We start from the raw sequence: 19,347 nt of genomic DNA on the forward strand, positions 1-19,347 counted from the left end.
TCCTCCAAGGCAGAAACAATAGGAAACAAATATATGGAAAGGGATTAACTAGGGGTAATGACTCATGTGTTAACGGAGGCTGAAAAGTCCCATATCAGGCCATCTGCAAGCTGGACAACTTGGAATGCTGGGAACACTGCTCCGTTCAAGTCCAAAAGCCTCAGAACCAGGGAAGCTAAGGGTGTGACTCTCAGTCTAAGGCTAAAGGCCTGAGAAACTGGGGTGGGCGTGGGGGCAGAGGTGGTCACTGGTATATGTCCCAGGGTCCAAACATCAGAGCACCTGAAGCTCTGACATCTAAGAGCAGGAGGTGGAGGAGGATGTCCCAACTCTGGGAGAGAGACTTCACTTTTCCTCTGCCTTTTTGTTCTACCTGAGTCCCTAGCCAATTGAATGGTACCTACCAACCTTGAGGGTGGATATTCCCCATTCACTCACTCAGTCCCCTAACCTACATGACAGTCTCCTCTGGAAACGCCTCACCCACACACAGAAATAACGCTTTAGCAGCTCTCCAGGTATTCCTTAATCCAGTCAAGCTGACATCTAAAATTAACCATCAAGTCCACTTCTTGTCAACTTGGCACCCATTTGCATCTCCTTACCTAGCATGATGCAACTATCCTACAAATAAAACACCTTAATTCCTTCCCCAGAAGATGTAAAGTCCTTGGGTGAGCTTTACTTTTCTACTGATAGTCCACAACTTAAATACTATACTGTAAAATACTCATATAAAATCAGTAAGTCTGGCTTGGCATGATGACTCATGGCTTACGCCTGTAATCCCAGCACTTTGGGAGGCTGAGGCAGGTGGATCACCTGAGGTCAGGAGTTTGAGACCAGCCTGGCCAACATGGTGAAATCCCATCTCTACTAAAAATACAAAAATTAGCTGGGTGCAGTGGCACGCACCTGTAGTCCCAGCTACTCGGGAGGCTGAGGCAGAAGAATTGCTTGAACCTGGGAGGCGGAGGTTGCAGTGAGCTGAGATCATGCCACTGCACTCCAGCCTGGGTGACAGAGCGAGATTCCTTCTCAAAATAAATCAGTAAGTCTTGTATTACATGATAAAGGAATAAGAATGAAAATAGACATTTGCTTAATATATTAATGGGTATATAGATTCTTTAGAAATACTCATGACAGTCTACCTCTATAACTGGTCATGTGGTCATAGTTGGTATTTTTAATGATCTTTCTAGGATACATTCCGCATTCTCCTTGCCTCCAGCAAGTATTTCATCCGGTCATGGTTCTTTACCTGGTAAGGTGACCCAAATCTTCATTCCTGAAAGTTCCTGCCTGGCTAGGGTTGTTGTAATTTCCCATTGAACTTAATCACAGAGCATGGTAATACTATGACTTTCTAAGAGATATCCTGTATTTCAGACCTATTCTTCCTTACCTCAACAGCAGAGTAGCAGTCTACATATATCACCCCAACCAACATCATTACTCCCCTCTCAGCCTGCTAAGTCAGAGGCATGAGGAGTCCAGTGTGACCAGGTGGCAGTCTCAACTTCCAGCTCAATTGAGTCATTGTGTCTCCTGGTGGAACAGTCCTTCCTCTGGAACCATGACCTCTAAGTCAGCAGAGCTTAAGTCATAAGAACAAAAAGCAAACATTTTGCTAGTGGGTCATTAGGGGTGATAGAGCGTAATGTCACTCCCATTTCTACCCCTTGATTCCTGGGCCCATGAATTCTGGCTATAGGAGAAACAGAATTGGATGCTGATTCAGAGCATATACAACCTTCTAGAAGACCCTTCCCCAGCCCTGCAAAGCACTGTTACCTAGCTGGTACCATAACTGACTTCAAAAGGCCATTCCACCATTTTATCAAGCCAGATGTCACTGAGTGATGGCAAACATGGTAAGACCAGTGAATTCCACGAGCATGAGCCCATTGCTCCATTTCTTTGGCTGTGAAATGAGTGCCTTAGTCAGATGTGATGTTCTTGGAAGGATAAGGCATTCAGTATGTCTATGGATAGTAGTTTTGGCAGAAACATTGCATACAGGAAGACAGATCTATGTCAAAAGTAAATATGTATTCCAGTAAGGACAAAACTCCACCCCTTCCATGATGCAAGTGTTTCAATGCAACCAACCTGCCATCAGGTAGCTGATCACCCCAGAAATTTTACAAGGTGGGGGATATGTGTTGGTCTCTGCTGCTGACAGACTGGGCACTCAGTGGTGGCCATAGCCAGGTCAGCCTTAGTGACTCAGAATCCATGTTGCTGAATCTATGCATAACCTCCATCCCTGCCACCATGGTCACTTTATTCATGAGCCCATTGGGTGATGACAAGGGTGACTGGAAAGAGGCTGACTAGAATCCAAAAAACAGGTCATCCTATCTACTTAAGATCCTCCTCTGCTTACTCTTTGAACATGCACATGGGATGTAGCTATCTTCTCATCCTTTGCCCACTCAGATCTATCCATGTACCTATTCCCAAATTTTTCAGTTTTCCAATCATGTTCCTTCTAAGTCCCTGACCATCCAGCTAAATCACTGGCCACAGCCCATGTCAGTATAGTCACGTATCACTTAATAGGTATACCTTCTGATAAGTGCTTTAGGCAATTTTGTCTTGTGTGACTGCAGAGTATACTTTCACAAACCTAGAGGGCATAGCCCATTGCTCCTAAGCTACAAACCTGTACAGCATGTTACTATACTGAATACTATAGGCAATTGTAACACAATGGTATTTGTGGTATTTAAACATACCAAACATAGAAAAGATACAGTAAAAATATGGTACAAGATAAAAAACGGTATACTTGTAATGGGTGCTTACCATGAATGGAGCTTACAGGACTAGAAGTCATTCTGGGTGAATCAGTGAGTGGTAAGTAAATGTGAAGGCCTAGGACATTACTACATACTACATATTACTGTAGGCTTTATAAACACTGTACACTTAGGCTGAGTTTATAAAAATAGTTTTCCTCTAATAAATTAACCTTTGCTCATATAATTTTTACTTTATAAATGTAAGTTTTTTTTAAAAGTCTGACTCTTTTAACACTTCATTTAAAACATTGTATCTGCACAAACATTTTCTTTATATTCTTAAGCTTTTTTATATTAAGTTTTTTACTTTTAAACTTTTTGGATGCAAGCACACACATTAACCTAAGCCTACACAGGGTCAGGATCATCAGCATCACTGTCTTCCACCTCCACATCTTGCCCCACTGGTAGGTCTTCACAGACAGTGATGTGCATGGAGCTGTCATCTACAACAATGCCTTCTCCTGTAATACCTCCTGAAAGACTTACCTGAAGCTGTTTTACAATTTTAAGAAGGAATACACTAAAAGGATACAGTAAATATATAAACCAGTAACAGTTGTTTATCATCAGGTATTATGTACTATACATAACTTTATGTGCAATACTTTCACGTGACTGGCAGTGCAGTAGGTGTGTTTACACCAGCATCACCACAAGCATATGAGTAATGCAGTGTGCTGTGATGGCTATGATATCACCAGGCGACAGGAATTTTTCAGCTTCATTACAGTCTTATGGGTTCATGGTTGTATATGTGGTCCACTGTTAAAACATTATGTGGTACACGATTGTATAATCAAATATTGCCATTTTTCCTTGCAAGCAAAATGCATGACCAGTATACTCTCTGAAGTTCTGCCTATTCATATTTCCTTTCCCCATTATCTACAGGAATGTCCCAGAAAGGGCTATCATGCCGAAGCTGTCCACTTGTGGATTATGCCTGCACATTGTGCAGGACCATCTGTAAATCAGGCTCCAGTCTTCCCTTCCTCTGTCAACTGAACATAGGGTACTCCTCATGAGGCACAGGTATAGGTTTGGGGAGAGAAGGCAGTATAGCAAGAGTAGAAGCCATGGACATTTGGGCCACTTCAAGTAACTTACTTGTGCCTTCAGGACCTACTCAGGCCTGACCATATATACGCCACTATTTTATGGAGTGCTGCTGTGCATACCCAACTTTATGGTTTAGTGGGTCAAGTAACACCCAATTCAGGTTGCATGGTTAAAAAATAGACAAAGGACATTAGTGGCCTTTGGTCAATTGTTCAATTTCTATTAAGGCCCAGTGGCAGGCCAAGAGTTTTCTCCAAAGGAAAGTGGTTATCTGTGGATGACAGTAGGGCCATGCTCTAAAAGCCTAAGGGCCTCTGCTATGGTTCACTTACAGGGGCCTTACAACAGCTCCAAACAGAATCACTATCTGCCACTGACACCTTGAGTACCATTCAGTTTGTTAGATCATATGCCAAGTGGCAGAGCAGCTTGAACCTGTTGTAGAGTCTTTTCCTGTTCTGGGCCCCAGTCAAAATGAGCAGCTTTTCAGGTCACTTGGTAGATGGGCTATTTTAATACAATGAATGAGGAATGTGCTGCCTCCAAAAATCTAAGTAGGGTATATGTTATCACCCATTGCTCCTAGGTTACAAACCTGTATCACATGTTACTGTACTGAATACTGCAAGCAATTATAACATGATAGTAATTATATATTTAAATATTTAAACATAGAAAAGGTACAGTCAAAATACAGTATAGTTTTATGGGACCACCACAATACACGTGGTCCATCATCGATCAAAAAATTGTCAGGCGGCACATGACCGTACATAAGATTTATTAGTTCACATGATTATGGAAGCTGAGAAGTCCCATAACAGGCCATCTGCAAGGTGGAGACCCTGGGATGCTCGTAGTGCTGCTTGGTCCAAGTTGAAAAGCCTCAGAACCAGGGAAAATGGTGTCATTTTCAGTTTGAGATTGGAGACCCGAGAACTTGTGGGGCCACTGGTCTAAGTCCCAGAGTCCAAATGGCAGAGTGCCTGGAGTTCTGACATCTGGGAACAGAAGAAGGGTGTCCCAGCTGAGAGAGTGTGTGTGTGAAAGACAGTGAGTGTGTGAAAGGCAGAGAGAGTGTGAAAGAGAGTGTGAAAGAGAGAGTGTGAAAGAGAGAGTGTGAAAGAGTGTGAAAGAGAGTGTGAAAGAGTGTGAAAGAGGAGTGTGCAAAAGAGCATATGAAAGACAATGTGAAAGACAGAGTGTGAAAGAGTGAAAGAGAGTGCGTGCCTGAAACAGTGGGTGTGTGAATGTGAAAGAGTGTGTATGTGAAAGAGTATGAGAGGGAGTGTGAGAAGGAGTGTGAGAGAACGTGTCAAAGACTGTCAAAGAGGCCAGGCATGGTAGCTTATGCCTGTAACCCCAGCACTTTGGGAGGCTGAGGTGGGCGGATTACTTGAGGTCAGGAGTTTAAGACTAGCCTGGCCAACATGGCAAAACCCTGTCTGTACTAAAAATGCAAAAATTAGCCAGGTGTAGTGGTGGGCGCCTATAATCCCAGCTACTCAGGAGGCTGAGGCAGGAGAATCACTTGAAAATGGGAGTCAGAGATGGCAGTGAGCTGAGATCGTGCCACTGCATTCCAGCCTTGGCCACAGAGTAAGACCCCGTCTCAAAAAAAAAAAAAAAAGAAAAAAGTGAAAGTATGTGAACAAGTGTGTGAACAAGAGAGAAAGAGTGTGTGAACAAGAAAGTGTGAGTGTGAACAAGAGGGAGTGTGTGTGTGTATGTGTGTGCATGTAAGAGAAATCATCTTTCTTCTGCCTTTTTTCTCTCTGGGTCCCCAGCCAATTGGATGGTACCTGCCAATGTTGAGAGTGGATCTTCCTGACTCATTCCACCAACTCACAGACCAGTCTTCTCTGGAAACGCCTTCACAGACACATCCAGAAATAATGCTTTACCAGCTCTCCAGCCATTCCTTAATCCAAATCAGTTTGACACCTAAGATTAACTAGAGCTATCAAGCAGCGATTAAGTATGACAATGGGGAAAGGACAATCTCTTCAATAAATGGTTTTGGGAAAACATATCCACAAGAATGAAATCGGACCCTTATCTCATACCATGTACAAAACTTGAGTCAAAAATGAACCTAGGACAAATAGACCTAGAATTGTAAAACTACTGAAAGAAAATACAGGGGGAAAGCTCCATGACATTTGTCTAGACAGTAATTTTTTGGATGTGTCTCCAAAAAAACAGGCAATAAAAATAGACAAATGAGATTACAAACTAAAAAGCTTCTTCAGAGCAAAGGAAATTCTCAGAAAGAAGAAATAACCTATGAAATGGGAGAAAATATTTGTAAATTGTACATCCGATAAGGGGTTAACATACAAAATACATAAAGAACTGAAACTCAGTAAGAAAATGACCAGGTTACAACATGGGCAAAGGACCTGAACAGACATTTTAAAAGATGACACACAAATAGCCAGCAAATACATAAATACTAAAAAAATCAACATCACTAATTATCGGGGAAATACAAATTAAAACCACAATGAGATGTCACTTCATACTTGTATTAGAATGACTATTATCAAAAAGACAGAACACAAGTATGGGGAAAGATGTGGAGAAAAGGGAATATTTGTGTATTGCTGGTGGGGATTGTAAATCGTAAAATGGCTGTAGTACAGCCATTATGGATATATTAATGCTCATGTTCTCCAGAGGGACAGAACTGGTAGGATATATGTATACATATACAAAAGGGGGTTTATTGGGGAGAATTGGCTCAATTACATGGTAAATCCCATGACAGGCTGGGGAAGAGAGAAGGCATGAAAGCTGGGGAAAGAAGAAGCCAGTAGTATGGCTCAGTCCAAGTCCGAAAGCCTCAGAACCAGGGGAACAAACAATGCAACCCTCAGCCTGAGGCCAAAGGCCCAACAGCCCCCAGGAGGCAGCTGGTACAAGTCCAAAGGCCGAAAAACGTGCAGTCTAATGTCCAAGGGCAGGAGGAGAGAAAGCAAGTGTCCAGCACAAGAAGAGCCAGAAGATCCAACAAGCTGCTTGTCCCTCTTCTGCCTGCTTTGTTCTAGCTGCGCTGGCAGTGGATTGAATGGTGCCCCACTCCACACTGAGGTGGGTCTTCCTCTCTCAGTTCACTGACTCAAATGTCAATCTCTGATGGCAACACCCTTACAGACACACCCCAAAATCCTTTACCTGCCATCTAGGCATCCCTCAATCCAGTCAAGTTGACATCTCATATTAATGATCACAATGGAAAAAGGTATGGAGGATCCTTGAAAAGTTAAAAGTAGAACTACCATATGAGCCAGCCATCCCCCTACCGAGTATTTATCCACAGAAGATCAGTATGTTGAAGAGGTATCTGCACTCCCAGGTTCATTGCAGCATTATTCATAGTCACTAAGATATGGAATCAACCTAAGTGTCCATCAATGAATGAACAGGTAAAGAATGTTGTAAGTATACACAATGCAATATTATTCAGCCTTACAAAAAGAAGCAAATTGTATTATATACAACAATGTGGATGAACCTGCAAAACACTAAGTGAAAAAAGCCAGGCACAGAAAGACAAATACCATGTGATCTCATATGTGGAAACTTAAAAAGTTGAACTCAGAAGCAGAGAGTAGAATGGTGGTTACTAGGAGCTGAGGTGGGGATTAGCGAATACATGCTAGTCAAAGGTATGAAATTTCAGCTAGTCAGGAAGAGTAAGTTCAAGAGATCTATTGCACAGCATGGTGACTATAGTTAATATATTGTATATTTCAAAATTGTTAATGTTAAATATCCTTACCACAAAAAGCAAGATAATAGATGTATTAGCTTGATTTAGCCACTGTACAGCGTATACAGGTATAAAACATCACACTGTAACCCATAAACATATTTTCAATTAAAAATAAATTTAAAAATTTATAAAGCAAAAATTAAAAATCCTTAAGTGTAAGAACCAGAGGGCCTCTTCGGTGGCTTATCAAGAGGCCCTCATCTCCTACAATAAAAGAGTAAACACAGCTCAACACAGAGAAGTGAGAAAAACAGAGCTTCGGTGGGAAATGAATGTGCCCAGCCAGCTCATGTCTGTTATGTTCAGGTCAGGACCTTGATGGGGAAAACTGGGGGATGGGGACATCTGGATGGATGCCTGAGAGTCTTGGCTCTACAGACCCCTGAAACCCTCAGCTTACAAGGTGGCTTACTCGTCCCTAGTAAGCGCTAGCACTTCCCAGTAATAAGCCTGTGCCACCAAGGCCTGCAGGAATGCAGTGAGCATGGGGCACCAGTACCACTCAGAAGTTCTATCTGTTGCAATATGATTTTGTTTCAGGGCCAGCGTTGGCTCTTCTCCGCAGACCAGGGCTAGGCTCATGTATATCCACATGGGCTATGGCCTTTCCTAGGAGTCAAGGACTCAGACTTCCCATAGATAAAGGTCTGGGCCACGAGGCAAGCTCTCTAGCCCAGGAAAAGTACTAAGGCAAGGGTGAGGATAATCCTGAGTAGGAAGTAGAGAAAGATGAAAGCCATGTATGGCCTCAGGACCAAGTGCAGCAGTAAGAGGTAGAGCTAATCCTACTAACTGCTTTCTTCTACATGCACTTCACATCCATCCGAGTCTCCGTTTATTCCAACCTGTGATGACATTGAGATGGTGGCCTGTTTCTATATGGTGAGATGACATCTACTTCATTGGATTTCCATGAAGAGTAAATGATCTTATATACATGGTACATAGTATGCATATGTTTGGCCTCTTTATAGAATGTTTTGTCATCTATGTCTCCCCTGTTACATGGAATTCCCAAGCTGTGCCTAATTTAGTGAAGTAGTGCCCCAAAATGAGGGTACTGCAATTGTGAGCAATTATAGAGGGGTCACATGGCTCTGAAACCAGCCACAGAGGCTGCTGACAAGTGAATCCTGTCCTCCTGGCTCAATACCCTGCTTTAGAAGCCGCTAGATAAGTTGATTCTGAGAATCAAGATATTTCTGAGAAGCTGATTGTCATTTGTGATTGTTCTACATCCTTCTCCCAAGATTTTCCTTTCACCATTTTAATGCAGCTCTTAAACTTGAGTCATGACAATGATCGGCAGGCTCTCATGAATTTTGCTGCAGCAAGGTGTTGGTCAGAAGTTGGTAACGTTCAATCCTTTCCAGTTTGTCAGGCTCTCTGAGAAGCAGAGGCTGAGAGACAGGGTTTGGAGTGAGAGGTTTCCTGGGGGTAATGCCTCTGAACAGTAAAGGGTGAACACAAGGTCGAGCCAGTGCATTAGTTTCTTCTTGCTGCCATAGCAAGTTACCACACTTACTGACTTAAGACACCAGTTTATCATCTTATGGTTCTGGACGTCTGAAATAAACAGGTTTCACTGAGCTAAAAAAGTCAAGATCTTGGTGGCAGCCTGCATTCCTCCTGAAAGTTCTAGGGGAAAATCCACCTACTCACTTTCCAGCTTCTAGGGGCTGCCTGTACCCCTTGGTTTGTGACCTTGAATTATTCTAACCTCTGCTTCCTCTCATTCTGACTGATTATCCTATCTCCTCTCCTTTTCGAGGACCCCTGTGATGCCAGACCCACTCAGATAATCCAGAATAATCTGAAAGTCTTCAACTTAATCACATCTGCCAGTCCCTTTTACCATGTATGGAATACTTGCAAGTTCATGGGATTGGAACGAACATTTTGGGGGCATTATTCCACCCACCATAGTGAGGCAAGCCTTCAGGTGGCTGTGCAGATCTAAAGTGGGGAGGAGGACTAGGCATACAGACTTCAGTTCTCAGGCAGATCTGACAAAGTCTCCATCAGTTAAAAATGAGCAGAGTCATGTATTTTTGGCAGAAATAGTCTCTAATTATAACTACCAGACTCAGTCGTTGGCTGGAAGCTGCCCATGAAGACCATGACCTTGGCTTGAAAGCCCAAGTGGATCCGGAAAGACAGCTGGAGGCTTTCCATCATCTGTGCTCCTAATAACTGAATAAAAAGTTTTTCTATGAAGGGAGATCCATGTAGCATTTTCTATGGCCACATCTTTAGTGACTGCATGAATTGAAAGGTACATAGGGATAATAGCAAAAAATATGGAAGGACAATCTTAGGCTAGATTTGCTACCTCTGTTCTTGGACATGTTATCCAGCATCAGTATCAAAGGGGTTTTTCCTAAGAATCTACCCTACAGACATAGAAGCACAGAGAAGCAAGGGTATGTTATGTTTCTTCATTGTATCATTTTTAATTGCCAAGGAGCTAGACAACCCTAAATGTCTATCCATAAGGCAAACACTAAGTTCCAGTTCATTCATACTATAGAATACTGTGCATACATTAGGAATGAGTGGTTCTTTATTAATGGCCAAGATACATCAAGTATAGACAGGAAATTGCATAAAAACCTAAGTTATCAACACTTTTATAAAACCTTGTTCTTCTACTTATTTTTTAAGTAATCTTGTAATAAGCAAGTGGGATGGAGAGGTGGGTAGTGAGAAAAGGACTTTGAACCTCAAGAGGAATATGTAAGACTTTCTACCAAAAAACTGCTTTTCTATCTCTAAACTTTTAAAAAGCAACAAACATTCTGATGGCCGCCATGAATGTTCACATTCTAAAGTTATTTTCAGCTAGGAAGGCAGCTCCAAATAATGGAAAAATAGGAAAGTATGATTTATCTGGTTGTACCCTTGGCATAATGCCTATTTTTCCATGAGACCTCAGCAGAATTGCCTGAGAATCATGAGGGGTGTTTCTTTAGCTGTCATCACTGTGAACTTCCAGGTATCACCAGAAGAGGACAAAGGTGGATAAATCATGGGACAGCTGACACTGAAGGCTCAGACTTATAGAAGTCACTTTCATTCTCCTCTGCAAGGCTGGAACTGCTGCTCTTGGCATTCTTGAACCTTAGAAGTGGTATCAGATATTAAGAGGATGTATCATGCAAGGCCTAACCAGAGAAACAGAACCAAGAGATACATATTAATACGTGTTCTGATTCATTGCAAGGACTTGTTTCATGCAATTGTGGAAGCTGGCAAAGCAAGTCCATTATGCACAGATGGGGCAGCCTTTCAGGAGGAACAGGCAGGAACTCAGGTGCTGCTGAAACTTCTGACTGCAGCAGAATTTCTTCATTAGGGAAGCCTCAGCTCTGTTCAGTCCTTTCAAACGATTGGATCAGGCCCATAAGCTTATCCGGGAGAATATCCCTTACACTTCAAGTCAACTAATTATGGAGTTTAATCATATTACATGATACTTCTAAAGCAATACCTACATTAGTGTTTTTAGAACTGGGGACAGTAGTCTTGCCACGTAGGCATATCAAAAAATCATTATAATCTACCCTTATCAACTTGGCACCCATAGGCCTCACATTAAGACATAGTTAATCTCCAAATAGTAAATTCTGCCTAACATAATACAACTGTCCCATGTACAACTGAAAACACAGTAACCCTTTCCCCAAAAGGGGGTACAAGTTTAATTGGGTACAGTTTACTCTTCTTTAATATGTGATAGCTTGAATACTACCATAACAAATACTAGGTCAACTAGTATTAACATTTATATTAGATTGTAAGAAGGAGATGAGACAAAAATAGTTACTTTATATACAAACATACCTAACAAATATTTGTAACTATCAGTGTCTTTGTTTCTACAACTAGTCAGATGGTCAGAGCTAGTATTTATAACCACCTTCTGCCAACACCCCCTTCCATCTTTCCTTTACCTCCAGTAAGCACTTCAGTTGACTGTGGTTCTTTGCCGTGTTGCGTAACCCAAGCTTTCACTCCTGAAAGGTCTGGACCATTAGCGATCCCTTCTGAATGGAGTTGGTATGGTATTCACTTGACTGATCACAAGACATGGTGGTACCAAGAGACACCCTAAGGGATCTTGTGTATTCCAGGCATATTAGCCCTTACGTTCTTGTGTAGCAGTCCAATTTCCCCTTGGTTGTCAGGAACAATTGCCCTAACAAGTACAGCAACTCCTTTACTTTTGAATCAGAGGTATGAGGCAGCCAGCCATCTCAACTTTAACAGATTCATTATTTTGTCTCCTGGTAGAATCATTCCTCCCTTAGGCTCTGCTGTCTAGGGGTCTTAGTTCCAAACTCCTTGGGAATAAAACAATTTAGTAGATCACTAGGGGCTAATAGTAAAGTTATTTGTATTTTCACCCCTTGATTCTTACACCTTTGAAACCTGGTTATGGGAGAAACAGTTATATTGGACAGTGATTTAAAGACTACATAGAATCCTAGAAGCCTCTGCTTCAGACCTGCAAGGTTTTGCCAATAACTGATGCTGTAATTTAGTCTTCAAAAGGCCATTCCACCTTTGAGGTTGGTCCACATAGCTCTCCTCCAGACCTTATTGTCTCCAGTTTTCTAATTGCATTTCTTGTACACTTATATTCCTTCTACACCCCTGACCATTCAGCCAAACCATTGGCCACAGCTTAGGAACTATTACAGATTCTTACCTCAGGCCATTTCCCCTTCCAGGCAAAATGAACCATCAGGTTTACTGTTCAAAGTTCTGGCTGCAGAAAGGATTTTCCTTCACCAGCATTCTTTAAGGATGTCCCAGAAACGGGCTGTAGTGCTACAGCTGTCTACTTGTGATGCCTACATATCATGGAGAGTCATTTGTAAACTGAGCCGGAGTTCTCTCTTCTATAGTCAACTGCTCATATAAAAATCTTCATGAGCCCATAGTTATGAGCTGGGAGAAGGTAATGTAGGGACAGGAGCAGGAGCTCTGAACATTTGGATCAATTCCTCATGCAAATTGTCTTCAAAGTCTGCACAAGCACAATCTCAAATATACTGCTTTCATTTATTAATGAAGTGCTGCTGTGCATCTCCAACTTTGTAACTGTGGGGCATACACTACCCAGTTCCTCATGGGCATCTCAGGTCACACAACATCTTGGTGACACATGATTAAGCATTCAGTCTCTACAAGGGCCTGTAGCAAGCTAAAAGTTGTTTCTAAAAATAAGTTATCCACAGGCAATAGTAGGGCTTGCTTAAAATCCTGAATCTGTGATTTACCTATGGGAGGTCTCCTCAAGAGTTCAAACAGCATCCCTATCTGCCACTGATACTTTGATCGCCACAGGATCTACTAAGCCATATGGCCAGCGGCAAAGCACCTTGAATGGTAGCAGAGCCTATTCTTGTTCTGGGACCTATTCAAAGCTTATAGCTTTGAGTCACTTGGTAAGTGAGCTGGAGTAGCATACCTCAGTAAGATAAGTTTCTGCGAAGATCCAAGAAGGCCAATTAGGCCTTGTGCCTCTTTGGGCGGTAGGAGGGGCCATTTGCAATAAACTTTTGCCTTAGACATACCTAACGTGCCCCATACGACTGGGCCTTTGGAAATTTCACTTAAGTGAACATCCTTTGATTTTCGGTGGCATTCATTTTCTAGTGTCATGCAAATGTCTTAATCCTATGTCTAGATTAGTTACTACTTCCTGATCACAAGGCCCAATCAGCATAACATTAATATGAGTAATCAGCATATATTACGGAAAGGAAATGTAATCAAGATCTGTGGACTATGGCATAGGGATAGAGTTGATACCCTAAGGTAGAATCATGAAAATATATTGTCATGCCAGCCGAAAGCAAATTGCTTTTGATGGTTTTTACTAACAGGTATAGAAAATGTATTTGCCAAATCAACAGCTGCATACCAGGTACTAAAAGGTTATATTAATTTTCTCAAATAACAAATCACATCTTCAACAGTAACTAGAGTCACCACTTGACTAAGTTTGACAATCCTAAACTGTCATTCTCCAAAATCTGTCTTCTGCATAAGCCAAATAGGCAAGCTAAGAATGTGGCGAAAAGCAGTATCCCTGCATCTTTCAAGTCCTTGATATTGGCACTGTTCTCTAGAATATGGTCTTGCTTTTGGTTCACTGTTTTTGTAGGTAGAGGTAGTACTAATGACTTGCACGTAGCCTTTGCTACCAAAAAGTCTTCATTCTACAGGTCAAGGAACACACGTGGAGATTCTATTAGTTGCTGAGTATGTCTGTTATAAATATACATTCCAGACTGGGGAAATAACCACAGGATGAGTTTGGGGACCCACTTGACCCACACTGTGAATTGACCCTTAACTAAAATTCTATGACCCAACCTTCATAAGCCTCTACCCTCGGTACTGCAGTGATATTTTGGGTTTACGGGAGTTACTGTAAGTTCATAGCCAGTGTCTAGTTATCCCTGAGAAGCCTGATTATCTTCCTTTCCCTAGTGAATTGTCATACTGATAAGTCCTTTTGGAGAAGGCTGAAAAAATATTAACAGTATGAACTTTTAGTAGTACAGCAACATCATTCCTCAAAGAGACCAAATCTCAGCTTCAAATGATTCTTGGTCTGAACTAGTTGATGTCTGGGAATTGATGGAGGGGCTGTGACTTTTGGTGATTCATGTTAGACCACTTACTAGAACTCTTACTTATGCTGGCCAAGAATTTACTAGATTCCCATCTATTACTTTTCTAGGGACATCATGATCAATCAGTGAATAGCATGGGTCTCTGAGTCACTCTATTCTGATTACTGGTTTGGTTTTACACTAATTATTTCGGCCCATCTCTGGTGTTTAAGTACTACCACTTAGCTTCTGCTACCTTAGGATTCCATTATCCCTATTCTATTTAAGGATGGCAGTTTCATGGTAGCAGTTCCCACTTTAATTTCTGACCTACAGAGAATGACAACCAAGCTCTTAGAAGGGTGCTGGAGACTCAAATTTCTCAAAGTAATAAAAAGCAGGTCCTCTAGACTCTCCTGGGGTAGGTAAAGGGGTCTTATGTGACAAATCCATTATAGGATTCCTACCTCCCTAAGCCTTCTGATACACTTTCTCTAGAGGACATCCACACAGGTCTAGCATTTCAACTTCATTTAGTGTAGGCCACCTTTGGGTCCACATTTTAAACAGACAGAATCCTTTATAGCCCCTAAAGCTAAAATAAACCTAGAATCTATGCTTAATGGACACATCAATAAATTTAGCTTGATCCAACTTTATATTCTTTTCATCATGATCCCTCCCTGAAGATTCATTCCTACATATTCCCTGTATTTCTGTATAAAAATATGGGAAAGTCATGCAGATATTTTGAAGCTGTGCATCTCCTCATGTGTCACACTTTGCACTTCACTCTTTAGGAGCTTTTGGAACGTGAGAGTCTAAGTCTGGAAACATGTCAGGAACATATCCTAAGGAGAATCAGTGGTGCCTTATAACACAACAATCTCAGGCAATGGAGAGCTAACCACCTCACTAAGTCTGGAAACAGATGTCAGGAATATGATCTAAGGAGACTCAGTGGTACCTTATAACACAACACAATCAGGCAATGGTAGAGCTAACCACCTCACTAAGTCTGGAAACACATGTCAGGAATATATCCTAAGGAGAATCAGTGGTACCTTATAACACAACACTTTCAGGCAATGGTAGAGCTAACCACCTCACTAAGTCGGGAAACAGATGTCAGGAATATATCCTAAGGAGAATCAGTGGTACCTTATAACACAACATTCTCAGGCAATGGTAGAGCTAACCACCTCACTAAGTCTGGAAACAGATGTCAGGAATATATCCTAAGGAGAATCAGTAGAACCTTATAACATAGCATTATCAGGCATTTGAGAGCTCACCACCTCACTAAGTGTGGAAACATATGTCAGGAATATATCCTAAGAAGAATCAGTGGTACCTTATAATGCAACACTCACAGGCAATGGAGAGCTAACCACCTCACTAAGTCTGGAAACACATGTCAGGAATATATCCTAAGGAGAATCAGTGGTACCTTATAACACAACACTATCAGGCAATGGAGAGCTAACCACCTCACCAAGTCTGGAAACAGATGTCAGGAATATATCCTAAGGAGAATCAGTAGAACCTTATAACATAGCATTATCACGCATTTGAGAGCTAACCAACTCACTAAGTCTGGAGACAGGTGTCAGGAATATATCCTAAGGAGAATCAGTGGTACCTTATAATGCAACACTCGCAGGCAATGGAGAGTTAACCACCTAAGTCTGGAAACAGATGTCAGGAATATATCCTATGGAGAATCAGTGGTACCTTATTACACAACACTATCAGGCAATGGTAGAGCTCACCACCTCACTAAGTCTGGAAACAGATGTCAGGAATATATCCTAAGGAGAATCAGTGGTACTTTATAACGCAACACTCACAGGCAATGGAGAGCTAACCACCTCACTAAGTTTGGAAACAGATGTCAGGAATATATCCTAAGGACAATCAGTGGTACCTTATAACGCAACACTACCAGGCAATGGAGAGCTAACCACCTAAGTCTGGAAACAGTTGTCAGGAATATATCCTAAGGAGAAACAGTGGTGCCTTATAACGCAACACTCGCAGGCAATGGAGAGCTAACCACCCCACTAAGTCTGGAAAGAGATGTCAGGAATATATCCTAAGGAGAATCAGTGGTACCTTATAACACAACACTCTCAGGCAGTGGAGAGCTAACCACCTCACTATGTCTGGAAACAGATGTCAGGAATATATCCTAAGGAAAATCAGTGGTACCTTATAACGCAACCCTCTCAGGCAATGGAGAGCTAACCACCTCACTAAGTCTGGAAACAGATGTCAGGAATATATCCTAAGGAGAATCAGTGGTACCTTATAACACAACACTCGCAGGCAATGGAGAGTGCCTTCAGGCAGAGGTAGAAGGGCTGTTTTTACCAGCCAAGTAAAATCCACAGAATTTAGGAATTTGATATGCCCAGCTTCATTGGAATCTGCCCAAATTTCTCTATTCAGAATCCTATTTCTTCTCAATCAATGCTCTGACTTATACAGAAGTCATCTCATGAAGCTGGGAATCCAATTCACATCAGAATTCAGTCACTCACTGGATGTGACACTCTGGGTTTGACTTTTGGAAATCTTGACCCTGCAGCTATAGTAGATAAAGGGTCATTTCAGGACAAATATGAGAGTTCAGGTTATTTATACAGAGATTAAGCTTCAAATTTGAAGGCTTAAGCTCAGCCTTTTCTTTCCCTACTTTCTCCAAGGCGATTGCAAGCATTCAGCCAAATCCCATCACACTTACTGTGTTTAAATGGTTCTAAGGTAGCATATACGTAACTTCATCTATAGGTTATCAAATGTTGCTACTTTGCAATTCTGAAGGCTGGTTAGACAAGTTTGAAATCTATAGGGTAGGCTTTCAGGAAGGGCAGACTTGAACTCAGTTGCAAATTAACTTGCTGTCATCAGGCAGAATCTCTTCAATAGGGAAGCCTCTGCTCAGCTCTTAAGGCCTTCCAACTAGTTGAACCAGGCCCAGCATATTGTACAGGATGATCTCCCTAACTTAAAGTCAACTGATTATAGGCTTTAATCACATCTACAAATTACTTTTACAACAATGCAAATTGACTGGAAACTACAGCCTAGACACACTAATACATCAAATACCATTATACGAGTTGGGGTAATCACTTTTTCCAATACTATTGAATACTACTGAATGGTATGCATCCATTTATGATTGGACATATTGAAGGTCCATAGTTTGGTGTGGAGCCAGGTAGTAGAGGATGAGAAGTAGAAAAGTAGAGAAGTAGAGAAACCACTTTAGGGTTTGAGTCAGAGAAGAGGAAAAGGGCAGTGGCTAGGGGCCAGCATGAGATCAAGGGTGGTGTTTCTAAGACAGGAGACAGACTGCTATGGCTTGAGTATGTCTCTTTCAAAGTTTACATGTTGAAACTTCATGGCCAATGTGATACTAAGGGGTGGGGACTTTAAGAAGTGACTAGATCACAAAGGCTCCTCCTTCACGAATGGAATAAAGGCCCTTCTAAAGGAGGCTTTACTTATCTAGTCCCTCTTCCCCTCTACCTTCTGCCATGTGAGGCTACAATATTCCTTCCCCTTCAGAAGTTGCAGCAAAAAGGTGCCACGTTGGAAGGAGAGACACTGCCTTCCTCCTGCCTACATACTAAATCTGCTGGTGCCTCTATCTTTGACTTCCCAGCCTCCAGAACTAGGAAAAAAAATGAGACAGCAACTTGCTTTTTGCCCAGGCTGAAATGTGGTGGCGTGATCATGGTTCATGGCCTTTATCTCCCAGCCTCAAGCGATCCTCCTGCTTCAGCCTCCCAAGTAGCACATACCACTGCACCTGGGTATTTCTTTTTTTTTTTTTTTTTTTTGTAGAACTGGGGTCTTTGTTGCCCAGGCTGGTCTTGAACTCCCAATTTTAAGCAATTCTCCCACCTCAGCCTCCCAAAGTACTAAGATTACAGGCATAAACCACTGTTTGCTCTTTATAGGTTACCTATGTTCTTCATAAGTTACTCAGTCTGTGATATTGTTATAGCATTCTGAATGGTCTAAAATTGGTACCAGACAAGTAGTATGTTATAACAAACACCCAAAAATACAGACACAGCTTTGGAACTGGGTAATGGGTAGCAGCTGAAACAGTTTGAGTGCTGGAAAAAGCCTGCATTGCCATGAACAGAGAAATGAGATGAGATTCTGGTGGCAGCTCACAGGAAAGACAGCTTTCATCTCAGAGGAGATCCAAGTGGTTATGAGTGGAATATTGGTAGAAATATGGATAATGATGACTATTTTGATGTCTCAAATGAGAAAGTACTGGAAACTGGGGGAAAGGTCATCCTTGTTACATCATGTAGCCAGGATGTTGGCTGAATTTTGTACATGTCCCAAGACTTTCTGGAAGGCAGAAAGCAGAGCGACAAACTAGAGTATCTGATAGAAGAACTCTAAGCAGTAAAGTCTTGAAGGTGCTGCATGGCTTCTCTTAACTGCTTATGGAGAAATATAGAAATGATGGAATTCATGATTTAAAAGAAAGCAGAATATAAAGATTTGGAAAGTTTCATCCTGGCTATGTGAAATATTTAGAGCATGGTTAGGAGAGAAAAAAAGGGTGGGGCCAAGCAATTGTTTGATAAGGAGATTACTGCAGACAGAAACCAGGTACTGTTTGTCAAGAAAATGGGAGAATGACCCTGAAGGCATTATGGAGATTTGTGATGACATGCCCATCGCAGGCCCCAGGGTACCAGGGCCTTGAGGGCAGAATGGTTAAGAGAGTTACTCAGAGGACCTGTGAGACCTCAGAGCTCATTTTCCAAGGCTGTGTCAAGTCTGCTCCCTGTATTCCAGGGCAGTGCTCCTTGACCATTTCAGCTGTGGCTCAAGCAGGCCCAGGTGCAGCTTGGGCTTACACTCTGGAGAGCACAGGCAGTGAAATTTGGCAGTGTCCATGTGACGCTAACTATATGGAGTGCAGGAGCTGTGGAGGCATAGCTACCTCCACCTCGATTTCCAAGGATGCCTCAAAAAACCATGAAGGTGGGACCACCACCAAGTGTCCTCATGAGAACAATGTCTAGTG

The 19,347-nt window shown here is 41.9% G+C and overlaps 1 long non-coding RNA gene across 1 annotated transcript in view; it reads right to left on the reverse strand.

Moving 5' to 3' along the window:
- Positions 1-19,347, reverse strand: part of LOC135970923 (uncharacterized) — a 72,906-nt gene that overhangs the window by 38,847 nt on the left and 14,712 nt on the right. The window lies entirely within an intron of this gene.

Source organism: Macaca fascicularis, chromosome 5 (assembly GCF_037993035.2).
Source record: "Macaca fascicularis isolate 582-1 chromosome 5, T2T-MFA8v1.1".
Classification (NCBI taxonomy): domain Eukaryota; kingdom Metazoa; phylum Chordata; class Mammalia; order Primates; family Cercopithecidae; genus Macaca; species Macaca fascicularis.